Source organism: Schistocerca cancellata, chromosome 8 (assembly GCF_023864275.1).
Source record: "Schistocerca cancellata isolate TAMUIC-IGC-003103 chromosome 8, iqSchCanc2.1, whole genome shotgun sequence".
NCBI classification, from domain to species: domain Eukaryota; kingdom Metazoa; phylum Arthropoda; class Insecta; order Orthoptera; family Acrididae; genus Schistocerca; species Schistocerca cancellata.
In genome coordinates, this window is record NC_064633.1 from 389419876 (window position 1) to 389428737 (window position 8862).

General features: G+C 40.2%; 1 long non-coding RNA gene across 1 annotated transcript; it reads right to left on the reverse strand.

The window, feature by feature from the left end:
* Positions 1-1322: 1322 nt before the first annotated feature.
* On the reverse strand, positions 1323-1647 carry LOC126094433 (uncharacterized). Its single transcript, XR_007521836.1, has 2 exons — positions 1571-1647; positions 1323-1363 (listed from the first exon to the last, which is right to left on the reverse strand). It is a non-coding gene; the product is annotated as an uncharacterized LOC126094433 (long non-coding RNA).
* Between the last annotated feature and the right edge of the window lie 7215 nt (positions 1648-8862).

An 8862-nucleotide genomic window follows, 5' to 3' on the forward strand; every position in this document is an offset into this window, starting at 1 on the left:
ATGAAACGTGAATAATTTAATTACGTACTTTGCGTATGACGTCTGTAACAAAATGTTTTTTTCTATTTATTTCATGTCACGTGGAATATATGGTGGTAAGTGATCCAGCAGTCCTTGGTTTACTCTAACCACAATATTATCTATGTGATCGTTCCAATTTAGGTTATTGGTAATTGTAGTCCCTAAGTATTTAATTGAATTTACAGCCTTCACAATTGTTTGATTTATCGCGTAATCGAAATTTAGCTGATTCCTTTTAGTGCTCATGTGAATAATTTCACACTTTTCTTTATTCAGGGTCAATTGTCACTTTTCGCACCATACTTATACCTTATCTAAATCAGTTTGCAAGTAGATTTGATCATCTGATGACTTTACAAGACAGTAAATGACAGCATCACTGCAAATAATCTTCGACGGATACTCATATTGTCTCCTATGTCGTTAATCAGGGCTATTACAAATGCTTGAAGCGAATGCATAAATTCACTGTAGCTCCATTCATTGACATTTGGTCACGATACACTACAGATACGTAGAAAAACCTTCGACCATAGATACTAGTAGACTGGCCTTGCTGTGCAGAAGTTATACGGCTGGTGTGGCTCCAACATAAACCACGTGATTGTTGGCAAAACGTGGCGGGATTTCAAATCAGCGGTCTGCCATCCTATGTTTGTATCGGATTTTCCACACATTTCTCAATTGACTGCCAAACGCTTCCAACAAAAACTACTTTATTATTTGTGACAAATTATGCCAGAACTACATTTGACCTGGATTTGTTCAAAGTACCATTTATAAAATCTAACAAATACATCGAACGCCACTCTGTGGGCAGTGGGACGAAATTACTATAAACTATCAATTATAGTTTAATGTCGTTAAAATTCTTTTAAACAGTAAGAGTGGGCTCGTGTCAAAACTGTAAACATTGTATTCGCCAAGTTTCGAGCTTTAATCACTTATAAAAGAAAATGGGCTATGGGAATTATGTCAATTATAGGTGTCAAAATTGTTTACTTTAGGAGCAGGTCCATTTTAGAGTATCAATTTTAGGTGCACTTCAAAGGTTCAGTTCCCACTATTTTTACAAAAGTTTAAACTATTAGTTTAAAAAAAATGATATTTTAGATGAAAGGTGGGACTTTGCAGTTTCAGAAAATAATTATGGAGCCTAGGTTTAAAAATGACAGACACTGTAAATACAAATTATAGATATACATTGTAAATAATAACTAACCTATCAAAACACTTCTCCTCGAAGTGCTTCGAGCAAAGGCGCGTATGTGCAAACGGCTTAAAGTTTTTCCGTTTCAAGGCCTGTATCCAAAGCTGCCTTCGGTTTTCATCCTTACAGAACCTATGAGTAGGAACGAGAAACAGTTATACTTACTTCTGTAACCGAATCATCACAGATACTTTCCAAAATGTAATATAAGTCTGAGTTTACAGGCATCACTTTCAACACTTTAATTTACGTGATACTCTATTTCAAGTGTAAAAAACATATGAAAGTCACTTCAGCAGATTTCAATAAACGCATCTGCACTATCTTAGACACACTTACACGTGAAATGTAATGCCATTTCCCCGACAAAACGCTGAGTACAGCCATAAGCGCAACACGAAACAACCATGTTTTGCCAACATTCACGTGACTTCAGCCCAGAGATGTTGGAGCCACGAAAATGACGTCATGGCCAGTCTATTATATTTATGGTCGAAGAGAAAAACTCATAAAGTTTTGTTCGGCTGAAGCCGCACTTCAGGTTTCTGCCGCCAGAGCGCTCGAGAGCGCAGTGAGACAAAATGGCGACAGGAGCCGAGAAAGCGTATGTCGTGCTTGAAATGCACTCACATCAGTCAGTCATAACAGTGCAACGACACTTCAGGACGAAGTTCATCAAAGATCCACCAACTGCTAACTCCATCTGGCGATGGTATGCACAGTTTAAGGCTTCTGGATGCCTCTGTAAGGGGAAATCAACGGGTCGGCCTGCAGTGAGCGAAGAAACGGTTGAACGCGTGCGGGCAAGTTTCACGCGCAGCCCGCGGAAGTCGACGAATAAAGCAAGCAGGGAGCTAAACGTACCACAGCCGACGGTTTGGAAAATCTTACGGGAAAGGCTAAAGCAGAAGCCTTACCGTTTACAATTGCTACAAGCCCTGACACCCGATGACAAAGTCAAACGCTTTGAATTTTCGGCGCGGTTGCTACAGCTCATGGAAGAGGATGCGTTAAGTGCGAAACTTGTTTTCAGTGATGAAGCAACGTTTTTTCTTAATGGTGAAATGGACAGACACAATGTGCGAATCTGGGCGGTAGGGAATCCTCACGCAATCGCGCAGCAAACTCGCAATTCACCAAAAGTTAACGTGTTTTGTGCAATCTCACGGTTTAAAGTTTACGGCCCCTTTTTCTTCTGCGAAAAAAACGTACGTGTTTTTGGACATGCTAGAAAATTGGCTCATGCCACAACTGGAGACCGACAGCGCCGACTTCATGTTTCAACAGGATGGTGCTCCACCGCACTTCCATCATGATGTTCGGTATTTCTTATACAGGAGATAGGAAAACCGATGGATCGGTCGTGGTGGAGATCATGATCAGCAATTCATGTCATGGCCTCCACGCTCTCCCGACTTAACCCCATGCGATTTCTTTCTGTGGGGTTATGTGAAAGATTCAGTGTTTACCAAGAAACGTGCCAGAACTGCGAGCTCGCATCAACGATGCTTTCGAACTCATTGATGGGGACATGCTGCGCCGAGTGTGGGAGGAACTTGATTATCGGCTTGATGTCTGCCGCATCACTAAAGGGGCACATATCGAACATTTGTGAATGCCTAAAACAACTTTTTGAGTTTTTGTATGTGTGTGCAAAGCATTGTGAAAATATCTCAAATAATAAAGTTATTGTAGAGCTGTGAAATCGCTTCAATCATTTGTAATAACCCTGTAGATCAGGAACAATAGAGGGCCTATAACACTTCCTTGGGGAACGCCAGATATTACTTCTGTTTTACTCGATGACCTTCCGTCCATTACTACGAAATGTGACCTTTCTGATAGGAACCCACGAATCCAGTCGCACAAATTAGGCGATACACCGTAGACACGCAGTTTGGTTAGAAGACGCTTGCGAGGAACGGCGTCGAAAGCCTTCTGGATATCTAAAAATATGGAATCCATTTGACATGCCCTGTCGATAGCACTTATTACTTCATGAGTATATTCTGAAACCGTGCTGACTATGTGACATTAAATTGTTCTCTCCGAGGTACTTTATAATGTTCGAATACAGTATATGTTCCAAAAACCTACTGCAAATCGATGTTAGTGATATAGGCCTTAATTCAGCGGATTACTCCTACTTCCGTTTTTGGGTATTGGTGTGACTTCAACAATTTTCCAGTCTTTACATAGGGATCTTTCTGTGAGCGAGTGGTTGTATATAATTGCTAAATATGGAGCTATTTTATCAGCATACTCTGAGAAGAACCTGACTGGCATACAATCTGGACCGGAAGCCTTGCCTTTGTTAAGTGATTTAAGCTGCTTCGTTACTCCGAGGATATCTACTTCTACGTTTCTCATCTTCGCAGTTGTTCTTGATTGGAATTCAGGAATATTTAGTTCGTCTTCTTTGGTGAAAGTGTTTCGGAAAACCGTGTTTTATAACTCTGCTTTAGTGGCACTGTCTTCAGTGACTTCATCGTTGTTATTGCGCAGTCAAGGTGTTGATTGCGTCTTCCCACTGGTGTGCTTTATGTATGACCAGCATCTCTTTGGGTTTTCTGCCAGATTTCGAGACAGAATTTTGTTATGGAAATTATGAAAAGCATCTCGCATTGAAGTACGCGCCATATTTCGAACTACTGTAAAACTTTGCCAATCTTGGGAGTTTTGCGTTTTTTTTTAATTTTCGCATGCTTCTTTTCGTTGTTTCTGCAGCAATGATCTGACCCGTTTTGTGTACCATGGGGGATCAGTACCACCACTTATTAATTTATGTAGTACATGTCTCTCAATTGCTGTCGATACTATCTCCTTGAGACTATCCACAACTTTTCTACACTTACATGATCAGATCGGAAGGAGTGAAGACTGTCTCTTAAAAAGGCGTTAAGAGCATTTTTATAATCTTTTTTTAATAGATATACTTTGCGTTTCTTTTTGATGGTTGTAGGTGTTACGGTATTCAGCCTAGCAGCAACTGTCTTGTGGTTGCTAATCCCTGTATTCGTCACAATACTTACTATTCGTCCAGGAGTATTTGTTGCTAAAAGGTCAAGTATGCTGTCGCAACCATTTACGCTTCGAGTGGGCTCATGAACTAATTTTTCAAAACAATTTTCTGAGAAAGCATTCAGTACAATTTCGGATGACGTTTTAAGCCTGCCGCCGGGTTTAAACGTATAATTTTTCCAGCGTATCGATGGTAGATTGAAGTCACTACCGACAATAATTGTATGAGCGGGATACTTATTTGAAATGAGTCAAGTTTTCTTTGAACTGTTCAGCAACTATGTCTTCTGAGTGGGGGGGGGGGGGGGGGTCGGTAAAACGACCCAATTAATAGTTTTGTCCGATTGTCAGGTATAGCCTCTAACCATACTATTTCACACGAACTACCTACTTCAATTTCGCTACAAGGCAAACTACCTCTGACAGCAATAAATACTCCACCACCAGCTGTATTTAGTCTATTCTTTCTGAACACTTTGATCGTTTTAAAAAATTTCGGCTGAACGTATTTACGGCTTTAGCCAGCTCTCTGTACCTACAACTATTTGAGCTTTAATTACAAACTGAACCGGAAATGCAACAAGAAACTAGGAGTAGCATATACTTATAACAAAATCATCCAATGTCATTAATGGTTATGAATGTGCGAATGAGATTGGGGATGAACCAATCCCAGCTGGAGCTACATTGGCTTCTTTTGACATTATTAACCTGTATAACAACGTCCCGGTAAACGATACAGTGGAGATTATATGGAAGAACTTGCTAACGTGTAAGTGGATTAGTCAGGGTGAAATTGAAGAACTTTTGGAAATTTTAGAACTTGTGTTGTCTTTTATTTCAAGTTTAACGATTAGATATTTTATCAGAAGGACAAACTCAAAAACGGCATCAGTTTGTTTGGTACTTTAGCTGAGGTATTTGTTAATGAGATAGAAAGTAAGTTTTTTGAATAAAATCCTGACATCTGCAAAATAATTGTCTATTACAGACGTTAAGTAGATGACATCACAATACTGTACAAAGGTGGCGAAAGCGAAATACCCAAGGTAACAGAAATAATGGGTGGGATGCACGAAAAAGTTAAATTCACAGTGGAACTGGAAGAAGAAGGAAGTACGAACTTTTGGACCTTAGGTTAATTCAAACGGATGGAAGGCATACAAAAAGCGTATTTAGGAAGACCAACGTCATTGACACGATTATAAATGCGAAATTCTATCACCCTATGAAGCATAAATAGGCATACTTCAGAGCTATGATCAACAGGATAATAAAACTGCCACTGTGTAATACAATAAAATCAAAAATATGTAACAAGACGGAGACAATAGAACCAGAGGCCAAGGAGATTGTTGCTATGTCGTACTATGGTGCATTTCCCGAAAGAATTACGCAATCTTTCAGAAGAAAGAAAATAAAAATTTGATTTCAAACGAAAAGTATAACTGGTTGTAGGCTACACCACAAAGTTTGCATCAACAGCCACAAATATTTGGAATCTGGTGCCTATAAGATGAACTGCCAAGACTGTGACAGGTTTTATATCGGTCAGACAGAAAGGAATTTCAAGACTCGTTTAAGCGGCCATACGTATAACGAAAATAAGAGCGCTTTCGCTACACATTTAGTCAGGGAAGAACATTCGGTAGGAAACATAAAGAATAACATGAAAGTGTTTCATAGGGCGCCAAAGGGACAGTTACTGAACCTAATCCAGGAAATGGAGATTTATGTGCACAGAACGCGGCCACCGGAATTACTGCCGAATGAGCAGAATGAGTTTAACCTAAATGCTTATTTTGATGTGTTCAGAAACCGACTAGTTTGAGCATTGTCGAGCGCCCCCTCGGACTGGCGTGTGTTCGGTTGCGCCGCCGCCGGCTATGAGGAGACTGGGCCTTCCTCCGCATGTTCCGCCGCAGCAAAAAAAAGGACGTCATACAGAGAAGCCACGACGTGCCTACATTGAGATCACACTCCGTATGTATTAGTGACTACCGAGTTTTTATTTTTCATTTAATATTCTTGACGTCTTACAATTACGTTTACGGTAATTGATCTGTCAGGATGAAAGATTTTGTTTTATATATGTTTTTAATCTCGTAATTTTTGTACTGGCTTTTACACAATTTTTATGTGGATTTTAAGTATGGATCCAATTCTACGTAGAGTATGTCAGCACATGTTTCATCGCCAGACGTTCGGTTAGCCATGGGAATTTTGATTAAGGATTACACATACCACACTTCAACAATTACATTTGCGATATTGGTTAATCATGTATCCTAGCTATAGTGCCCTCTGCTGGTCTCAGTTTCCTTGTATAAATACCAGACGCATTCTGATCGTCACCAGCAGTTACTGTGTACCTACGTATGTTTCGTTTGACGTTGATACCATTTTACGATATGTTTGTTCGCAGCCCGTGGTCTCGCGGTAGCGTTCTCGCTGCTCGAACATTGGGTCTCGGCTTCCATTCTTGGCGGAGTCAGGGAATTTTACCTACCCTGAGATGACTGGGTACTGTTATAATGTCTTCATCATCATCATTCATTGCCCTTACGGCCGGAGTGAAGCAACGGGAAACCACTAAGACCTTGTCGTGTACGGCCTCGCGTCTCCCGCATTGTTCCCCTACGCTCTGTCAAGAAGGACGGGACTTAATTTCCACTTCCATATCTGAAATACATGGCTGGTAATCATGTAATCACTTTATCTTTCTTATGTAGAAACAGTACTTTTATAGATTTAGCGCCAGCAAAGTGCACTTAGTCGCTTACACGCTGTTTTTGTTTTGTAACAAATCTGAAGATGTCTGTAGCCGAAACCGCTAATAGTGAAGTATAAAAATTTGTGCGATCAAGACGGACCTGTAAAATAAAGTGCTTAAGCTGATGTATGGTTTTCAGTAGCTCTTAAGAGAGCTTCAACTTTCAGAGAATTTGAAGACAGGCTAATTTAGAGATATAGTATACAATAATATACAACCGTTCTGCTGAGGTCATACCAATACTGAAGAAAGGTAGTAGGAATAATCCACTAAATTGCATCCCCATATCATTTACGTTGAAATGCAGCAGGATTTAGGAACATGTTTTGTGTTCGAACATTGTGAATTACCTTGAAGGAAACGGTCTATTAACACAAAGTCAACACGGATTTAGAAAACATCGTTCTTGTGAAACACAACAAGCACTTTACTCGCACGAAGTGTTGAGTGCTGTGAACAAGGGACTTCAAGTGGAGTCCGTATTTCTGGATTTCCGCAAGGCTTTTGACACTGTACCACACAAGTGGTTTTTTTCTTAAGGAATATCGTATCAGTTATGTGACTGGGTTTGCGATTTCCTGTCAGACAGCTCACAGTTCGCCGTAATTGATGGAGTCATCGAGTAAAACTGAAGTGATTTTTAGCGTTCACCAAGGCAATGTTATATTCCCTCTCCTTTTTCTTATCTATATAAACGATTTGGTAGACAATCTGAACAGCCGTCTTAGGTTGTTTGCAGATGACGCTGTCGTTTATTGACTAGTAGCAGAAGATCAAAACCAATTGCAAAACGATTTAGAAAATATATCTGTATGGTGCGAAAATTGGCAATAGACCCTAAATAACGACAGTTCTGAGGTCTTGAACGTGAGTGCTAAAAGGATTCCGTTAAAGTTTGGTTACACGATGAATCATTCTCATTTAATTAAACGCTGTAAATTAAACTAAATACCTAGCAATTACAATTACGATCAACTTAAATCTTGGAGGGAAGGCTACCTAAAGGGTGCATTTTATTGGCTGGACACAGAGAAAATAAAACAGATCTACGAAGGAAACTGCCTACACTATGCTTCTCTGTCCTCTTTTGGAATACTGCTGCGCGGTGTATGATCCTTACCATATAGGATTGACGGAGTACATCGAAAAAGTTCAAAGAAGGACAGCGAGTTTTGTATTATCGCGAAATATGGGAGAGTTACTGAAGTGATACAGGATTTCGTGTCGACTTTATTAAAAGAAAGGCGTTTTTCGTTGCGGCGGAACGTTCTCACGAAATTCTAATCACCAACTTTCTCTTCTGAATGCGAACATATTTTGTTGACAACGACTTACATAGGGAGAAACGATCACCATGACAAAAAGTGTCTGCAGCTCTTGTAAAATGTTTCAGGAGTGGACGAAAGGAGCTTGTAAGGAGGTAGCGTCGTGAACCTCAGGGTGATGCGAATAAAGTAAGAGGAAGTAATAGTTTTAGAGGTAGAGGACCGGGGAAGAATAATTTGTGAAACATCAACGGGAATCCGAGGTCCACCCTACGGTCATTTCCAGTAAGATTGGATGCTACGAAATCGTATGCAGAGGTTAAATGTGCGATAGGAGAAATAGTAAGAAAAAGAGTTGCTGGATATTATTGGACACAGTGGCACATCTACTGCTACCGCTACATGAATACTCTGCAAGTCACACATAAATGTCTGGCTAAGGGTTCATGAACCACTTCGATAATCGAACAGCGCACGGGAAAAGCGAACACCCATACCTTCCCGTGTGGGCTCTGATTCCACTTGATATATTATGATGATCGCTTCTCCCTCTATAGGTCGGCGTCAATAAA